Raw genomic sequence first — 8,560 nt, 5'->3', positions numbered from 1 at the left:
CAACTGCTGCCGCCAGCTTAGCAGAGCCCCGGGGGAGACGCGCAGAGCCCGGAAAGGCCCGCAACGTCCCCAGGCCGGACGCAGCCTTGGCGCCCGGCCGGCTCCCGCCCACCTCTGTACTCTTCAGCACTTGATAGTAAGGGATGTTATGCCAAACACAAAATATCTCTTTGCTTAAAATCCCCAAAGTGTAAAGAGAAAACCTAATGAAACATCAGGAAAAACTTTATTAAATTCTCTCATTCAAAATGTTGGATTCAAAATATATAATTAAGAAATGACTGAATTAAATTGGAGTGTCCTACCAATAAAAGTTTTTACCTCTTCATTCAGTTGTATCTTAAATACAGTAAGAAGTAGTTTACAGAAAATACTGAGAAATGAAATTGCCCCTAAGGGCCAGGCAAAAGTAAGCTATATTTATTTCCAGCATAAATTTTGAGTTTAATGAAATGTGTTTTATTGAACATCAAAAGATAAATGATACCAGAAATACAGCCCTTGCTCATATTCAAAAACATATTTTCAGGCAGTGGCCTGGAGAGTTAAAAACGTAATCATTCTTATGTTATCATAATCTAAACAGTAACTTCTATTTTGTAGCATCAGAGAGGCACAATGCCACCTGACATCTTTCAACCCTAAAACAAACTCTTAGCCAGACTAAGTAAGGGTTAGATCATTTAAACAATGAGAATAGCTGCATTTCTTTTAGCTTGCAGAAGTCAGCTCCTGTGGATATATGGAAGTTGAAGAGTTCCTCACCGTCATATAATAGCTGCACCAAAGGCAGCAATGAGAAGTTTCATTTCTCAATAAGTGTCTGGAGAAAGAGACCTAACTCTCATATAATTAACTTTGATATGTAAGGGTCACAGTGAACACTGTGCTAGGCATGAAGAGAGGTAGGTAGGGATGGAAGGTAGCAAAACAATTGCCTAAACATGAGAGGGAAAAAATAAAATGATTGAGTACCCTACAAATTCATAATTTAGGTGGAGTACCCTGTGGAGTCTAGCTCACTAAATATTCTGACCTCTTAATTCACAAACCTTTGTAATGTGAGTGGTCGATGGCTACAAGCACGTTATTCTTTTATTATTGTTATTGCAAAGACAAACATAAAATCTACCCTTAATACAATTTTAGTGCATGATACTATATTTTTAGCTATAGCCACAGATCTCTAGAACCTTTTCATCTTGGATGATAGAAACTTCATATCAGTTGAACATCAACTCCCCATTTCCCTCATTCCCAGTCCTGGCAACCAGCATTCTACTTTCTGTTTCGATGAATTTGACTATTTTTGATATTTTATATACTTGTGGTATTTGTCCTTCTGGGCCTGGCTTATTTCATTTTGCATAATGTCTTGTAGGTCATTCATGTTGTTGCATATAGCAGGATTTCCTCCATTTTTAATGCTGAAAAATATTCTCTTCTGTGTGTTCATATATCTCATTTTCTTTCTTTCTTTTCTTTTTTTTTTTTTTTTTAGTTTGCCATAGAGCACATGTACTCTAGAGAGAGATAGAGAGAAAGACAGAGAGACCAAAGGAGGGAAAGTGAAAAAGCATCCCCAGGGGGACAGCCACTCTTCAATCCCTTCTCCATTCTCCTCTTGGCATTTTTGGGCATGCCCACTTAGGTGTCTACCGTGTTTTTCAAGCTGCAGGATCCAGGACTTGAACCATATAGTTGGCCATGTGTGATCTGGCCACCTTAGCCACCATGCCATCAGCTGGCCCCTCATTTTCTTTATCCATTCATTTTCTGATGTATATTTATGTTGCTTCCATACTGTAGCTTTTGAATAATGATGCAGTGAACATGGAAGTGCTTATATCTCTCTGAGATTCTGATTTCTATATTTGTGGATATATACCTAAAAGTGGGATTGCTGGATCATATCGAAGTTCTATTTTTAATTTCTTGAGGAACTGCCATACTGTTTTCCATAACAGTTGCACTATTTATTTTCCCACATATATAAGAGTTTCAATTTCTCCACAGCCTCACCAACACTTTGTAAAATTTTTCTTATCATAGTCATGCTAATAATGAGATATATCTTAGTGTGCTTTTTATTTGCATTTCCATGGTGATTAGTCATGTTGAACATATTTTCATATATATGTTGGCCATTCATTTGTCTTTGAAGAAAAATCTATTTGAGTCCTTTGTCTACTTTTAAATCAGGTTTTTGTGGGTTTTTTTGCTATTGAGTTGTAGTTCCTCATATATTTTGGATATTAATCCCTTATTATGTGCATGGTTTGCAAATATTTTCTCCCATTCTACACATTGTCTTTCCACTATTTCCTTTGCTGTGCAGAAGCTTTTGATTTTGATGTAGTCCCATTTGTTTTTGGTTTTGATACTTGTGCTTTTGATATCACATCCAATAAATCATTGGCAAGCCCAATGTCACAGAGCTCTTTATCTATGCTTTTCTTGACAGTTCTAGGTCTTATATTTCAGTCTTTAATGTATTTTGAATTGGTTTTTGTATGCGGTATAAGCTAAGGGTCTGATTCTTTTTACATATACATATCCAGTTTTCCCAACACCATTTTTTTGCAACTATCCTTTTCCTATTGTGTATTCTTGGCATCCTTGTAAAAGATCTCTTATATCTTATCTACCGGACTTGCTTTCTGGAGTGCAGTGGAAGTAACTGACTTCTAAAAATCACTCACGGGACCAGCAGATGGCATAATGGTTACATCACTGGTCTCCCACCTAGTCGACCACGGTTTGAGTCCTGGACCTGGTTGCTTGAAATTCACACTGGATGTATGAGCGTACGTTCCTGTCCAAAATCTAGAGAGGAGAATGGAAGAGAAGGGATTGCAGCATGACCATCCCTCCTAGGGGGTGATTTCTCACTTTCTGTCTCTCTGTCTCTCTCTATTGCTCCAGTGAGTGCACATGCCCTATAGCAAAATCCTCTCAAAAAAAAAAAAAGGAAATAGAAAAAAAATTACTCAAACCTACTATACATTGCATATTTGCTAACTTTGCTTCATTTTGGCTTTTTAGAAAAATAAATTCATTCCAAATGATCAAATTTTTCTTTTCTTTTTTGGTTGAGGTTTTTTGCTATAGGGCATGTGCACTCACCAGAGAGACAAAGGGAGAAATCATCCCTAAGGGGCAAAGGCCACACCGTAATCCCTTCTCCCCTAATCTCCTCTTGATATTTGGGAACGCACATGTGCGCACATGCATCCAGTGTGTTTCTATCCGCTGGGTCCAGGACTCGAACCACTGTCAGCCATGTGGGAGTCCACCACCTTAACCACTATGCCATCTGCTGGCCCCCAAATTTTTCATAATACTATATAGAGTAACAGGACTGGTACTTAGAAGATCTGTTGTCTGTGGTCTATAAAACCTATGAGGAGATCACTGATTATTGAGTTTCCACAAGAGAACACTGTTATGGAAACACATAGACAAAATCTAAGGTTTCCTTTTTATGTTAGAGGAATAAAATGGATATTCTTAAAATCAAATAGCAATTCAGGACAGTAATGTAAGAAAAGTTCATAGGATATATAAATGTATAACCTATCTTTATAAGTTTTGTAAACTATCAATACTTTTAAAAGATTTGTTCTTTCTCAGAATATCCTTTTGAATTTATTGATTCCAAAAGCTATTCATATTTTGGACCTTACTGCCTACTAACACTTTCATCAGAAAGAGTATAAATGAGATTTTAGTGACTAAATGGAAAGAAAAAAATGACAGCATAAAAAGGAAATGTATTATCTTTGTCTTCTGGATTTACAACAGAAGACCCTAAAGTTTACAAATCAAGGTGAGAGCCTGCTCCATGGCCTAGTGGTAAGAAGAGCTAATCCTGCATGACCTACTGCAGTTTGAACCAAGCTCTGGTGGTTTGAAAAACACGTGGGGTACATGTGTGTGCATGCCCCAAATCCTGACAGGCTGAAGAAATGGAGGAGAAAGGATTGTGGTGTGACCACATCCTAATGAGAGGGAGGTTTCTTTCTCTCCCTCCCTGTCTCTCTCTGGTGAGTGCACATGCCCTCTGGCAATTTAAAAATAAAAAGTTAGGTGAGCTTTTTTATAAAAGGTTTTTATTTCCAGAGAGAGAGAAAGGGGGAACAATTTTGACAGGGTCTTCCTGCCACAATTCTTCCCCCAGCCCTGTGGAAATGCCCACAGGCACATCCAAAGTGTTCAGGTAGATCCAGGAGCAAACCTGGAGCCTTCTCATGTGGTCTAGAGGCAGCATTCCTACTGCCTGTACCACCACACAGCTGGGCCCAAGGTGAGTTTTTACATAATAACTACTTCTTCAGGGTCTGCCTATATTTTTTAAAATGATCACTGACACTTAATTGATTGCACACAATAAGCTAAATGTAATATTAGCACCATATTAAATATATTACCTAGTACTTACAACATCTTGTATTACTACCATTGCTCTGACAAGTAAATGATATGCAAGTTCATGTAGCATGGAACAGGCGGAATAAAGCTTTCAACTGAGGACTGTCTGACACAGAATTCCACATTTTTTATTATCTCTTAAAAGGTGAATTTAAAAATACTTATTGTACTAATTCTCTACCTATACACCTTAAATGAAGGAGGAGTACACTAAGAATAGAGATCATAAATTATCTCTGTTACAAGAACTGATACTAAATTAAATAGCTATTAAGTGGTCAGAAAAGTCATGACATATTTTTCTATGTAAAAATGAGTCATGACTTTCCTGACAACCCGATATGATTTATAATTTTTGCCAGTTACCAGGATATTTATTTTATAACTGAAATTAATGTAACAGGAAGACTTCAATTTACAGATATATGAGGCTACACAGTGTGGGTACATGTTTATTGCTCAAATTTAGAGGTTGTCTTTTACCTTTTCAGAAGAACAATTTATAACATGACAGCATGCTGCTTAAAACATTTTAGTTATAGGCTTGTTTCAAGAAGCAAGTATCTTGGGAATATGTCTCATTTAACTGTTCTTTAGCATAATGTATCTCCTCTGGCTCATTTTCTTAGTTAATGATCAACATCAGCAATATGTCTTTTTAATGTGAATATGAAATTTGTATTCTGCAAGATGGTGATGGTAGAAGATAGCAGCAAACTTTTTTATTTATTTATTTTTGCTTACCTTTTTAAAGTAAAGCCATCTCACCAATAGTTTACAAATTTTATTATTGAGAACAAGAAATTTATTTACTTTATCCTGTGCAAAAGAGAATAAAAATAGTAAAGTTCATAAAATTTCATTATCTAAGGAACTGTAGTTCAATTATGCACTATATTGTACCGAAGATTTACTTATAAAGGGGCTTGCAAACACTTAACCATGTACATGAAATCCATTAAAATAAGTATAGTTGCAACCACAATATGGGCTGCACTGAAAAAATTTCAAGTATCTCTTAGAATGTTTTGTTGATCTTATTGGGAGAAAAATGTCACTGCTATAAACAAATGCTTTTCTGTAAGTTGGCCAAAAAAACAGGCAATATCCAATACAACCCACTTTATTACAAAGACATAGGCAATTGATGTGTATGTTGATTGTTTCTACTTTCACAAGCTATTTCTATCGCTCACTGTTAACCTGATTATAATAAATTTTATACAAGGAATCATCTTACAAAGACTTTTTTTAAAGACCCTGTCAACAGTTATGCTCCATACAGACAGATCTTGATTGAGTACTTCTCTCCTGGTAGTGGTAAGGAGGAAGGCTGAAATAAACTCAGTCAAGCCTTCAGTAGTGATTGTCCTCCAATTCCTCTCATTTAAATCATCCCAGTCACCTAGAAAAAAGACAACTAAGTTTCCAAACTATCATCAAAGCAAAGAGTCAGAAAATCTGTTTCGAAATCCCAGAGGAGGAAATGGAATGGGGCACTGATGAATAAATGATATTCCCTTTCTCTTATATTCAGAAGGTACTTAATATATTTATTTATCACAAAGATAGGAGAATTTTCTACAAATATGCCACATTACATTCAACAGAATTGTGTTGTAACAAATATATTCCCAGATCCATTATACTCTAAAGAAGATTTGTTACATTTCTTACACTGCCTGGTGCCTTGATATGGTACCTAAACTATATGTATTTTTAGTAAAATAAATCTCAGAAATTCTCCATGTAAAACTTATTCTTAAAGTTTTTCAGTGCCCATGAATTTTTAAAAGGCTATCATGAATTCAAAATGTATGTTTAACATTTGTCACTCACAGGGTTTCCTTGACTCATTTGACCTCTCAACAGGTATTTTTTCAAGTAATAGCCATTAAACTTTCACAGATCAAGTGAAACATCCTTGGGAAATCATTCAGGTAGGAGATTTTATCTGTGTTTACAATTTAAGCAAGTAATAATATACTAATATTTTTAAATATCTTATTACATTTACATATAAGAAGAAATAAATTAAAATAGTATATCTGGGATTAAAAATTTGAGTATATGGGGACCAGCAGGTGGCATAATGGTAACATCGCGGGGTCCCCACATGGCTGACTGTGGTTCAAGTCCTAGATCTGGTAGCTCGAAACTCACGCCAGGCGTGTGTGCATGTGTGCCCAAGATCCCAAGAGGAGAATGGAGGAGAAGACGTTGTGGCCATTGCCCATGGGGGGTGATTTCTCGCTTTCTGTCTCTCTCCTGTCTCTCTCTGTCTTTCAGCAAGCACACGCACCCTATAGCAAAAATCTCTCTCTCTAAAAAGAAATGAGTATATAAACTAAATAATCTGACTGATAAGGACAAAGAGAAATAAAATAAGTAACATATTACCAAATGTTGAGCTAAAGGTAAGGTGATGAAAAATATGAATCAAAATTAAGAAACTTGGTGGGCTGGATGATGGTACCACACTGGTGCCATACTCTGTGAAGCTGACCCACATGAGAGGGTTCTGGATTTGTGTCCAGAGAGCTCCCTGAGCATGACAGGTACATGCATGCCCGTGACCTAGGACTATGCTGAATCTTGGGGTGGATCATTGCATGAAGACTTTGCTGGCAATGCCAGTCTTTGTCTGTCTTTTTCTCTTTTGCTCATGGAAAAAAATAAATAAATAAAATAAAAATAAAGGAAAGAAACAATGTCCAACTCAAAACAACCAGAAGTTCTCAAATCAAAGAACATAAGAAACAGGAGAAATCATCAAGGATAAATTAGTTAAAAAATAAATCCCTGAGCTGAAAAAACATCCATTTTCATGTTGACATATGTCATGGAGTGAAGGATTTGGGTCAATGAATTAATAAAAAAGGACTCATACCTAAGCACATGTTGATAAAATTTCAGAATCTCGAGAATTAAGATTTTAAACAAAATATAGATAAAAACAAGATACTTAAAAAAACAAGAGAGTCCACCAGATGGGATAGTGGTTAAGGTGCTAGACTACAACATGGGAAATTGTAGTTCAAGTCCTGGACCCAGCAGCATAAATAACACAGGGTACATGTGTGTTCGCACCCAAAATCCTGAGAGAAGAATAGAGGAGAAAACTGCCACATGGCCATCCCTCCTGGGGAGTAATTTCTCACTTCAATTTCCATTCTAACGTAAAGGCTGAGTGCAGTGGTATCTGCTCATAATACCAATGACTCTGAAGCCTGAGGCAGGAGGATAATTATATGGTGAGATCCTGGCTAAATAAGCAAATACCTAAAATTAAGGAATTATATGAGATATTTTAAACAACAGTGGCAAAACATGGTTTTTAGGAAGAAAAGAAAGCTCCAAAGAGATAAAATACATCATACTTTGAAAATTAAGACATTTCCCTTTGAAGCAGTAATAGGCTTTTAGTGTCACAGGATTATATTTGTAGCTCTATAGATCCAATTGCAATCCTTGATTTTCCCATGGATAATATCAGTTACATTTTATCTTTTATGGTTTTTATGATGATACTTTTGAAAAAGGTATTTTGTTGTTGTTGTTATTGTTATAGGGTGCATGTGCTATTATAGGGTGTATGTGCTTGCCAGAGAGAGACAGTGAGAGGAAAAGTGAGAAATCACTCCCGAGGGGGAATGGCCACGCGAGAATCCCTTCTCCTCCAGTCTCTTCTTGAGATTTTGGGCAGACCTACACTCATGTGCCGAGTATGATTTTCAAGTTGCTTGGTCCAGGACTCTATGGAGCAGTCACACATGGATCCAGTGCCTTAACCTCCAGGCCACCTGCTGATCCTGAATATATTAATATCCTTGAACTTATACAAAAAAAAATCTATACAAATTTATCTGTGTTACACTATTTTTCTACCATATCATTTTTTATGAAAAAAAATGTTTTTCTGAACATGTTCATTAACTTGTCAAAGTAATATTTATTATTTGCTTTGTTAACTGCAGATGAACAATGTTTTCTACCATTAGTAGCAAGTATACCCTAGTTCCTCCTAATAATTGGGACACTGCAAATGCCTTTTTTGTCTTTGCCTTCTTCTCTGTAAAATAGACACAATATGGATTTTTCCTAGGTTTCTTTTATAAATGAATTATGT

The sequence above is a fragment of the Tupaia chinensis genome, unplaced genomic scaffold (assembly GCF_000334495.1).
Source record: "Tupaia chinensis unplaced genomic scaffold, TupChi_1.0 Scaffold142961_1, whole genome shotgun sequence".
In the NCBI taxonomy this organism is placed as follows: domain Eukaryota; kingdom Metazoa; phylum Chordata; class Mammalia; order Scandentia; family Tupaiidae; genus Tupaia; species Tupaia belangeri.
The sequence above is the reverse complement of the archived record's forward strand: the minus strand, read 5'-3'. Positions refer to the sequence as shown.